The sequence below is a fragment of the Myotis brandtii genome, unplaced genomic scaffold (genome assembly GCF_000412655.1).
Source record: "Myotis brandtii unplaced genomic scaffold, ASM41265v1 scaffold143, whole genome shotgun sequence".
In the NCBI taxonomy this organism is placed as follows: Eukaryota; Metazoa; Chordata; class Mammalia; order Chiroptera; family Vespertilionidae; genus Myotis; species Myotis brandtii.
This window is the reverse complement of record NW_005355115.1, coordinates 3,338,152-3,348,151: the sequence shown is the minus strand read 5'-3', so window position 1 is coordinate 3,348,151 and position 10,000 is coordinate 3,338,152.

Here is a 10,000-nt window from a genome sequence, read left to right as displayed (position 1 = left end):
GCTCCGTGCGTGGTGCCCAGGAACAGACAAACTCAGGGAGAGAAGAGGAGTTGGCATTAACTCTGTTCTGGGGCCACAAACCCGTTGGGAGACAGGGGCGCTTCCCTGCGGGGCCCTTCAGACTCTGACCCAGGATGACCTAGTCACTCCCTCTCCCCCCGCCCCCCAGGCGGTCACTGAGCCCGGCTGGACAGCCCGCTCCATTGCACAGGTGGGAAAGCCCCAGGATGGCGGGACAGATTTGAGGTCACCTACGAGGCGCCAGGGGACAAAAACCGGACAGTTGGGGGTAAGCGGTGCTAGCATCCTATCAAGTGCTGACGACAGAGCAAGACACATCTTTTTCTATGTTTCCTCCTAGAGCAGCGGTTCTCAACCTGTGGGTCGCGACCCCTTTGGCGGTCGAACGACCCTTTCACAGGGGTCGCCTAAGACCATCCTGCATATCAGATATTTACATTACGATTCATAACAGTAGCAACATGACAGTTATGAAGTAGCAACGAAAATAATTTTATGGTTGGGTCACAGCATGAGGAACTGTATTTAAAGGACCAGAAGGTTGAGAACCACTGCTCTACAGTCTGACAGGACGCTGCCCTGGAGTCAGACTCCTACTTCAACACGCACAGCTCCGTGCGTGGTGCCCAGGAACAGACAAACTCAGGGAGAGAAGAGGAGTTGGCATTAACTCTGTTCTGGGGCCACAAACCCGTTGGGAGACAGGGGCGCTTCCCTGCGGGGCCCTTCAGACTCTGACCCAGGATGACCTAGTCACTCCCTCTCCCCCCGCCCCCCAGGCGGTCACTGAGCCCGGCTGGACAGCCCGCTCCATTGCACAGGTGGGAAAGCTTTCTCCATCCTCGGCTCTCCCTCCTTCTGAACCCCCACACTCAGTGGACGGTCTCCCTCTCCAAGGCCTTTGGGGTGCACGACTTCAACCTCCTGTCCCCCCCTGCGCTTGCCTCCGGGCTCAGGGTGCCCTGTGCTTGCTTGGGCACCCCTGGTCTCCCTGTGCCAGGGCCTCCTCCAGCAGCATTGTAGAGGCTAAGCACCCCGGCACCGCCCCGGGACCTTAGACAGTTGCTCCACCGGCCTGAGCTCTGGTTCCCGCATCTGCAGCACCGGCAAACCCAGGGGGACAGACAGACCTACGGCGCGACAGTTATGAAGTAGCAACGAAAATAATTTTATGGTTGGGTCACAGCATGAGGAACTGTATTTAAAGGACCAGAAGGTTGAGAACCACTGCTCTACAGTCTGACAGGACGCTGCCCTGGAGTCAGACTCCTACTTCAACACGCACAGCTCCGTGCGTGGTGCCCAGGAACAGACAAACTCAGACACAGAGAGAGAAGAGGAGTTGGCATTAACTCTGTCCTGGGGCCACAAACCTGTTGGGAAACAGGGGCGCTTCCCTGCGGGGCCCTTCAGACCCTGACCCAGGATGACCCAGCCACCCTCTCACCTCCCCCACCCCCAGGCAGCCACTGATCCCTGCTGGACAGCCCGCTCCAGTGCACAGGTGGGAAACCTTTCTCCATCCTCGGCTCTCCCTCCTTCTGAACCCCCCACACTCAGTGGACGGCCTCCCTCTCCAAGGCCTTTGGGGTGCACAACCTCCTGCCCCCCCACCCCCCGCGCTTGCCTCCAGGCTCAGGGTGCCCTGAGCTTGCTTGGGCACCCCTGGTCTCCCTGTGCTGGGGCCTCCTCCCGCCTCCAGCAGCACTGCAGAGGCTAAGCACCCCAGCACCGCCAGCCCCTGTCCCAGGACCTTACACAGTTACTCCACCGGCCTGAGCTTTGGTCCCCGCATCTGCAGCACCGGCAAACCCAGGGGGACAGACAGACCTATGGCGCTGGGAAGACAAGGTGCTATCAGCACGTGAGCCCCTGGGAGGGAGCTGCGGGCGGGTGTGCGCCGGCTGTGCTTGCTGTTGCTTGAACCCCGAGGCTCACCCACAGTGTCTGACAGGGCACGAGGCACCACCAATGGTCATTGGGGGTCAGGATGCAGAACCTGAGGGTGGCACCGCATGGCCGTCTACTGTCCCCATCCAGTCATCCTTCCGTCTAAGTCAGATGCACCCCCACATCCATCCCTCCTGGGGTGTCTGCCACCTCCCCCCGGGGCCCATCTCGCCAGCAGGCGGTTTGTTCCATGGTCCTCCCAGGGGTCAGCTGCCCGGGCCTGGGTGACTGGGAGGCGTGAAACACAGACCACGCTAGTGGGTCTTCTCACGCCAACGCTGACCTCTTAGCACTCACCAGCGTCAGCAGTCAGAAATGACAGAAGGTGAACACTGAGTGGCCAAGCAGCCATCAGTCACGCTTACTGCACGCACCAGAAAGACATCCCGCAAACCGGGAGCGCGCAGACCGGACACGGACTGAGGCTCGGGGGCTTGTGCTGCAAAGCGGCTCATGTAGTGAGAAGGCAGTGCCTGTCTCTTCTTCACAGATTTGGGTTACAACATTAGTATTTTCTGAAGTGACAGGCATTGGGCAGGGGATACCTCATATCCACCTTAGGAAACAGCTCACATTCTGCTTTTGAATCCCAGAGCATAAACAGGAAATGCCACAGGGCACGGGAGACTCACGCGGTAAGCTACAATTAAGCTTTGCTTGTGTGATTAAACTGGTTTGTCTCCTCGGGGAGGAGAATCTTCGAGGCTGGTCTCCGTTTGCGGTTTATTTTAACACCTGCTAACCTCTCCCCGAAGATCCCCGCACAGCGAGGGGAAGAACCCGCGTGTCTGCCAAGGTGCTCAGGTCTCTCCCAGCCTAAAACTCTCCTCTTTGGGGCCCTCTAGCCACAGCCCACACGCGTGAAGAAGTCCCCCACACTCCCGGGGACACCCCCTTTTCATCCTCTTTTTAACCCACTGCGGTGCCTCTGACCAGCCCTCCGCCGATGACGGCCATGTGGTCACATCTGGCCAAGGGACACTTCCTCCTGCCCCTGCCCCCCCCTGCCTCCAGGACTCCACTTGGCAGCCTCTTCCTCCTCCCTGACCACTGCTTCTCGACCTCCTGCCCAGCTTCCTCCTCCTTCACCCACCTCTTTTCTCTTTTTTAAAAAAATATATATTTATTGATTTCAGAGAGAGGAAGGGAGAGGGACAGAAATCAGAATCATCGATCGGCTGCCTCCTGCATGCCTCCTACTGGGCATCGAGCCCTCCAAGTGGGCATGTGCCCTGATCAGGAATCGACTGTGACCTGGCTTATGGGCAGATGCTCAACCACTGAGCCACACTGGCTGGGCTCCACTCCCACCTCTTACCATCAGAGTTCGGCGCTCTCTCCTCGGCTCACTGCTCCTTTCTCCCTCGCCTCTCTTCTCCTCTCCTCCGGTGACCTCATGGTTAAGAACCATGCATGTCCTGATGGCTGTGAAAGGTCCCGCGTGCTTTCTCCCCTGACTCTGTTTAGTGTAGCCCACTGTCCCCCACAAGCAGAAAAGAACTCCCTCCTCTCAGAGCCTCTCCCCCAGAACCCCTGAGGGGCCCCACCGCACCCCACACCGGGAGACCTAGGAAGAAGGCACCTGGCCTCCTTCCACCTCCACTCACTCACCAGGTCCGGCCTCGTCCATCTCTGGGCCAGTTTGACAAGCGGGTGGCCCAGCAGCTTTAACACTCAAGGTGCGGGGTGCACGGCTGCACCTTATTCCAAGGACGTGGCTCAGAGGAGGGGCAGCTCCTGAGTGCGAGGGCGGGGCCGGGAAGCACAGAGGACGGTGGACGGGAGCAGGTCTCCCCACCACAGGGATGTGGGGGCACCGCCCCTGCCCTCCTCGGCCCAGGCCACCACCAGCCACCCCCAGAGCTGGCCGAGTTGGTTTCCCACCACACAGTTCCTCTGGATACAAAGCTCACCCCTCAATAACTTGTCCCCCAATAGCTTGGTGGTGCCAACCTGAATTTCTGGCCGACTGCCCTGCCTCCAGCCTGACTCCTCTGTGCCACACTATCTCAACCTGTTAAATACCGATTTCCCCCAGTTTCTCTTGACTCCACCCTCCATCCCTGACTTGCTCTGCCCTAATGCTCTCACCATCTCTTGAACTTACTGACCCCCTGCCGCCGGCCTGGCCCGAGCCGGCCCCTCAGAGGGCTCCTCTGCACAGCCGCTGGGCAAGCTTGACAAACGCACGGCTGGGAAGAGGAGCCACTGGGCATTAAGGCCGGGCAGCGACAAGGTCTAAATGTGACACCCCCCCCCCCAGCCACCTCACTCACTGCCGCCTCCTGGAACCCCGAACGGCTGGCAGGTCCAGGTGCCTCCCACTGGGTGGCACCCTGGCTTGGGCCGGGCTGAAAGGTGCCGGCACTGCAGACTGTCACCTGACTGCCTGCCTAATCCTCCAGCGTCCGGGCATCTCCTCGGGAAGCCTTTCTGACTCGCCCAGGCTAACGGGGTCACGCACACAGGCATCCGCACACTCGCCGTGGAGTGAACCCGTCCCGCACCTCCCCGCAGCTCCTCCGGGGCAGGAAGCAGGTGTGCCCTCTGGGTCCACGCAGTAACAGCCGGCCACTCTGGTTAGGATCATCTGAGGAGCGTTTAACAAAGGGACTCTCTGCAAAGGTGTGGGCCAGTGCAGCAGGGACCACAGTGCCCTGGGGCCATGGCCCTGGGGGGAGTGTGGTGGCATATGACCAGCCTGCCAGCCCTGCCAGGAGAGAGGGGCAAGTGGGGTGTGGGGGACAGGGGATGCGAGGAGAGAGGGTGCGGGCAGTGATAAATACCCCAAGACCTTTCTTTCCTCCTGTCCTTCCACCTCCTGCTGCTCCTCCCACTGGTCACGCCTGGCTGGAAGCCAGAGGCCTGGAGCCTCCACACGCAGTCCACATGGGCCAGTCTCCGGGCTCAGGCACAAAGCAGGTGGGAAGGGGCATGAGGGGCCCTGGAGGACAAATTCAGATGTCAATCCCGCGGCTCAATAGCTGTCAGTGGACCAGAACTTAACGGAGGGTATGACTGAGCAGGGCTGCGCGGGATGAGGGGCCGCCTCTCCAGGGGGAAAGGACATTTCCAGCCAAACAGGTGCAGCCTGCCCGGCGCTGGGCTCTGCCTGCCTCCTGCGGGGGCCACACAGGAAATGTTTGTGGAGGCAGCAGCTGAGTGGACGGACGAGTGGACGGGGTTGGGGAACCAAGAGTGAGCTGACAAACCCACCGCCCCCTGGAGGCCGCTGAGCGAGCTGTGCAGCTGGCCTTCCTTGCCTGGGAGTTCCAGCCGGGAGATGGGTTTGGAGAAGCAGAGGCCACCAGGCGTGGAGGTGAGGAGGACACACACCCAGCACACAGGGAGAGCCCGCTCAGTCCTGCTGCTGCGGCTGCACGCCGAGCCCAGGGAGCCCCCCGCTGGCTGGGCTCACAGAGCGGAAGGCAGAGGCCCATGTCCTTGGCCGGAGCAGATGCTCGAGTTGACAGGGCCAGGAGACGGTGCTGACACACAGGCGAGGAGTGGGCTTCCGGCGGAAAGCACTGCCGTGGCCACTGGAAGGAGCTGACCGAGTGTCTGCAGTGGCGTCCAGCGGATGCTCCCGGAGGACGACTTCGATAGCTGAGGGAGGGCACGGTACCAGGAAAGATTCCCACCGCAGGTCCACGCAGCGGAAAAGAGCAGGAGCTGTGAGGCCGGGCGGGGCCTGCCTGCAGATCCCGGCCTGCCATGCACTGTCTCTCCCCTCCCTCTTCTCAGACTCGTGTCAGGCACAGCGATCACCATGTCATCGTGAGGACCACCTGGAGCAGAGCGTGTGAAGCCCGAGCACAACACAGACACAAGGATGCCCTCGGGGCACTGGTGTCTCTTCTCTGCTCCTACAACCACGTGCTGGACCCGGGCTGGGGGGAGGGGGAGCAGCCGGACTGTCACAGGAACCCGGCCGCAGTGTGGCAGGTTCTCCTGAGATGGACAAGGAGGAGAGCCGCTTCTACCATTGCAGAACGGGCAGCACTTCCTGAAAACTAAAAGTGGACGAGGAAAAGTGGGACAAAGCCACAAGTGACCCCACCGTTGTAGGATTTGTGAGGCAGGAAGGTGGTGCCATGGCTGCGACAGTCACGGAGAATGAGGACACGGGCAGAAGCTCTGGGACAGTGACCAGCCCAGTTGGCCCAACCACAGCAGGTGGCTGAGTCCAACGGCAGCCTTGACCTCAGGCCCCTGCCCGGAGCCCTCACGTGGACCAAGTTCTTCCATCTGTACTCTGTGAGCCAAATGCCCCGTACTCTGCTGGCCTTGACTCTGTTGGTCTATTTCTCAATTCTTCAGTAAGCTGCAGCCCTTCTGAATTCCCCATTACCTGCTCTACCTTTTTTAAAATTTATTTTTTTATTTATTTCAGAGACGGGGAGAGAGAGAGAGAGAGAGAGAGAGAGAGAGAGAGAAAAGCATCAATGATGAGAGAGAATCAGTGATTGGCTGCCTCTTGCACACCCCACACTGGGGATCCAGCCTGCAACCCAGGCATGTGCCCTGACTGAAATGGAACCGTCACCTCCTGGTTCAAAAGTCCACGCTCAACCACTGAGCCACGCCAGAGGACTTACCTGCTCCACCTTTAAGGCTCAAGTCAGGGTCATGGGCGATAAATAGTGATCAAGGACAATTTCATGGATTTTAGTGTGGATTGCATTCCTATAATCCTACACCATTATTTAGGAACCGACAGTTCACTCTGACTCCCAGATATCCTCTGTCCCCTACACTAGGTCCCACCTAGTCTCACCCCAGGGTTCCTCACCTGGACCTGGGCTGGATGGCTTTGTTCGGGGGCGGGGGTGGGGGGGCTACCCTGTATATCACAGCACCTCCGGCAGCTTCCCTGGCTCCTATCCACTAGATGCCACCCCCGGTTCTAACCACCAACAATGTCTCCAAACAAATGTCCCCAGTTGGGGACCACTGCCTTATCCCTTACACAGCTTTCTTTCCTCCTAAAAATCCCACTTTAGCCCATTAGTCAGCACATTTATTCCACAGCCCTCTGGGTGGGGAGGGGGAGGAAATAAGATGGAGGAAGGTGGCAGAGCTCTGTCAGCAAGAAGCAACCAACACCTGGGCCTGAAGAGCGCTGAGGCCAACTTACGGAGCTGCATCGTCACTTGCCATCACCTGAATCTTCCTGTTGGTTTCCTACTTTTACTCCCTTTCTTCCTGTCCCTGCCTACGCCCGAGGACTGCTGACAGCCTCCTAGGACACCAATGAATGTGAGCCCAGGACGGAGCTGTTTAAATTCGCCTTGTCCCTTCGACCCTCCCATCCCCCCCAGCCTGAAGCTAGTGCTGCCCTCTGAACCGCTGCAGAAAACCTGCCCCACAACCACCCATAGCTGTCTTTTTTATTGTTGCCCGAACAGTTGAAAGTATTAAAATGTTTGTGATCGAAAGCAAGTTCAGGATAGGGTACAGTACTTTTTAAAATGTGTTTTTATTGATTTTGAGAGGGGGAGGGGAGAAATATTGATGTGAGAGACATTGATTAATTGCCTCCCGCATGCACCCCAACCAGGGATCAAACCCGAAACCTAGACATGTGCCATGACCAGGAATCGAACCGGCGACCTTTCAGTGCCCCGGACAACACTCAGCCATCGGAGCCACACCAGCCAGGGCAAGGTGCAGTATTTTATATTTGGAAAAGAAAGACACCAAGTTCCAGGTAAGGGCTCCTTGTCCTCCTGGCTCGTCCTGGTCAGACATCAAAGGTATGGCCAAAAGCCACGCCTCACCCTGGGTCCTCTCCAAAAAGTCACACATTGATTCTTTGCACATGAATGCGCACTCCAGTGTAACAGGGTTATCAGCCGGGCCCTGGCATGGGGAGGTATCCTGTGAGCAGGAGACACTGGGCGTCCGGCCAGAGTGGGTGAAATCCACTGGGTAAGGATCTACATGGAGATAAGCAACCCTGTCCAGCAGCGGTCCTTGGAAATACTCCGCAAATGTCTTCGTTTTTGCCAACTCCCATAGGAGGCAGCTCCTAAATTGAGAATCCAAATTTTAACTTTGGAGCTGCCAATATTTTGTGCACCCACTAAGCAGAGGGGAACAGCAGTGAACAGCCGGACCCTGAGAGCCAGTGGGCCTGACACTGACAAAGGTGTGAACGTGCCAGGCTGGCGTGTGGGCACAGCAGGGCCACAGGGTAATAAAGAGACCACTGCGCACTAAGCGTTCTGTCTATGAAATAAGGACAGCAGCCCGACCTGCCACCCGCAGTGTCACCGAGGCCGGAGGAAACCTCGCAGCCAGCGGGAGGTGAGTGGCGGAGGTGAGACTGCGGTGTAGGAAGAGCGCTGGCAGAGGAAACCACAAGGACCCCCTGAGGAAGCGCCCTGCTGCTCAGCAGTGAGACGGGCTCTGAAGCTGGGGATCCCCGCGGGAATGAAGGGGCCAGAGGGGAGGCTTCAGACCGCAGCAGCACAAGCCTTCTGCTGCTCCGCGTCCCGTCACCACACACACCAAACCGCCACGTCATCTCGGGAACACGGGCTCCGCAGGGCAGCCGAGATCCTCCCGACTCCTCACAAGCGGCTGCTTTCCACCCCACGGGCTCGGCAGGCACGGTGAAGATTTTAAAAATCCCACTTTAGTCCAAAGTGTTTTAAACTCAGTGGTAAAAAAAAAAAATAGTGCTCACTGATGCTGTGAGGTACTGAAAAGAACTGGACTGGGAACCAGAAAAGCCGAGTTCTCATCCTGAATCTTCTACTTCCACCTGGGAAATTCGGGGGCCTCTTCAGCCCCCAACTCTACATGGTCAGAGTGAAATGAACTCACAGGTGGGTGAGCTCTGGCAAGCCCTTGCCCAGTGAGAAAGGCACCTGTGCGTTCCAACCACGTGTCACCAAAGGGAAACGAAGTACACACCCCTCACAGTGGTGACTTAGGGAGCACAAAGTTCTCCCTTCCCTTAAAAACTCACCACAGCCCTGCCCGGCGTGGCTCAGGGGTTGAACCAGGAGGTCACGGTTCAATTCCCAGTCAGGGCACATGTCCGGGTTATGGACTCGAACCCCAGGAGGGGGCATGCAGGAGGCAACCGATCAATGATTCTCTCTCATCAATGATGTTTCTATCTCTCTCTCCCTCTCCCTTCCTCTTTGAAATCAATGAAAATATATACTTTTAAAAAACAATGCACCACAAACTTGAACAGAAGCAATTTAGTAATGACATTTACTGCATACCTACTATGTGCCAGATGTTCAGAACTCGGAGTTAAAAGAAATACAATAATCATGTTCCTAAACTGAAAGAAGGAAAGAATACAGCCAAGCCCAGGCCACAGGGAGAGGGGAGGGGTGGTGTGAAAGGCTGGGTCAGGGGCTGGAGTGTGGGCAGCGGGCAGGTGGACTCCGCAACCCGGACTCCTGCTTCTGAACTGTCCAATCCCCAGTGGTCAGTGCAAAGCTACAAGCTCAGCGGACCCAGCCTGGGCCTGGCCAGGGGTACGCATTTCAAACACAGGTTTGGTTTTATCAGAATTTTTTGAAAAGCAAAAATTCCTTTTTATTTCTTTTATTTTTCATCAGAATTTTTAAAGCAACAATTCCATTCTATTTCTTTTATCCTTAACATTATTTTTTGAAATGTTAAACTTAAAAAAGGTGGAAAGAATGGCACAATCACCATATACCCATTTAGATTCATCAGTTGGTAATTTTTTTTGCAGACATCATGACAATTCACTCCTAATTCACTCAGCATCGGGCTTTTAAAAAACATAGCCCTGGCCAACGAGGCTCAGTTGGTTGGGCATCGTCCTGTGCACCAAACGTTGCCGGTTCAGCCCTGGACAGTGTTGCTCAGCGACTAGAGCATTGGCCTGCTCACCAAAGGTGTGTACCAGGGTTACAGGTTTGATCCCCAGCCCCAGTCGGAACATATGCGGGAGGCAACCAATGAATGTGTCTCACTCACATCGATATTCTCTCTCCTCTCTCTCCCTCTCTCTCCCTCTCTCCCCCCCCACCAC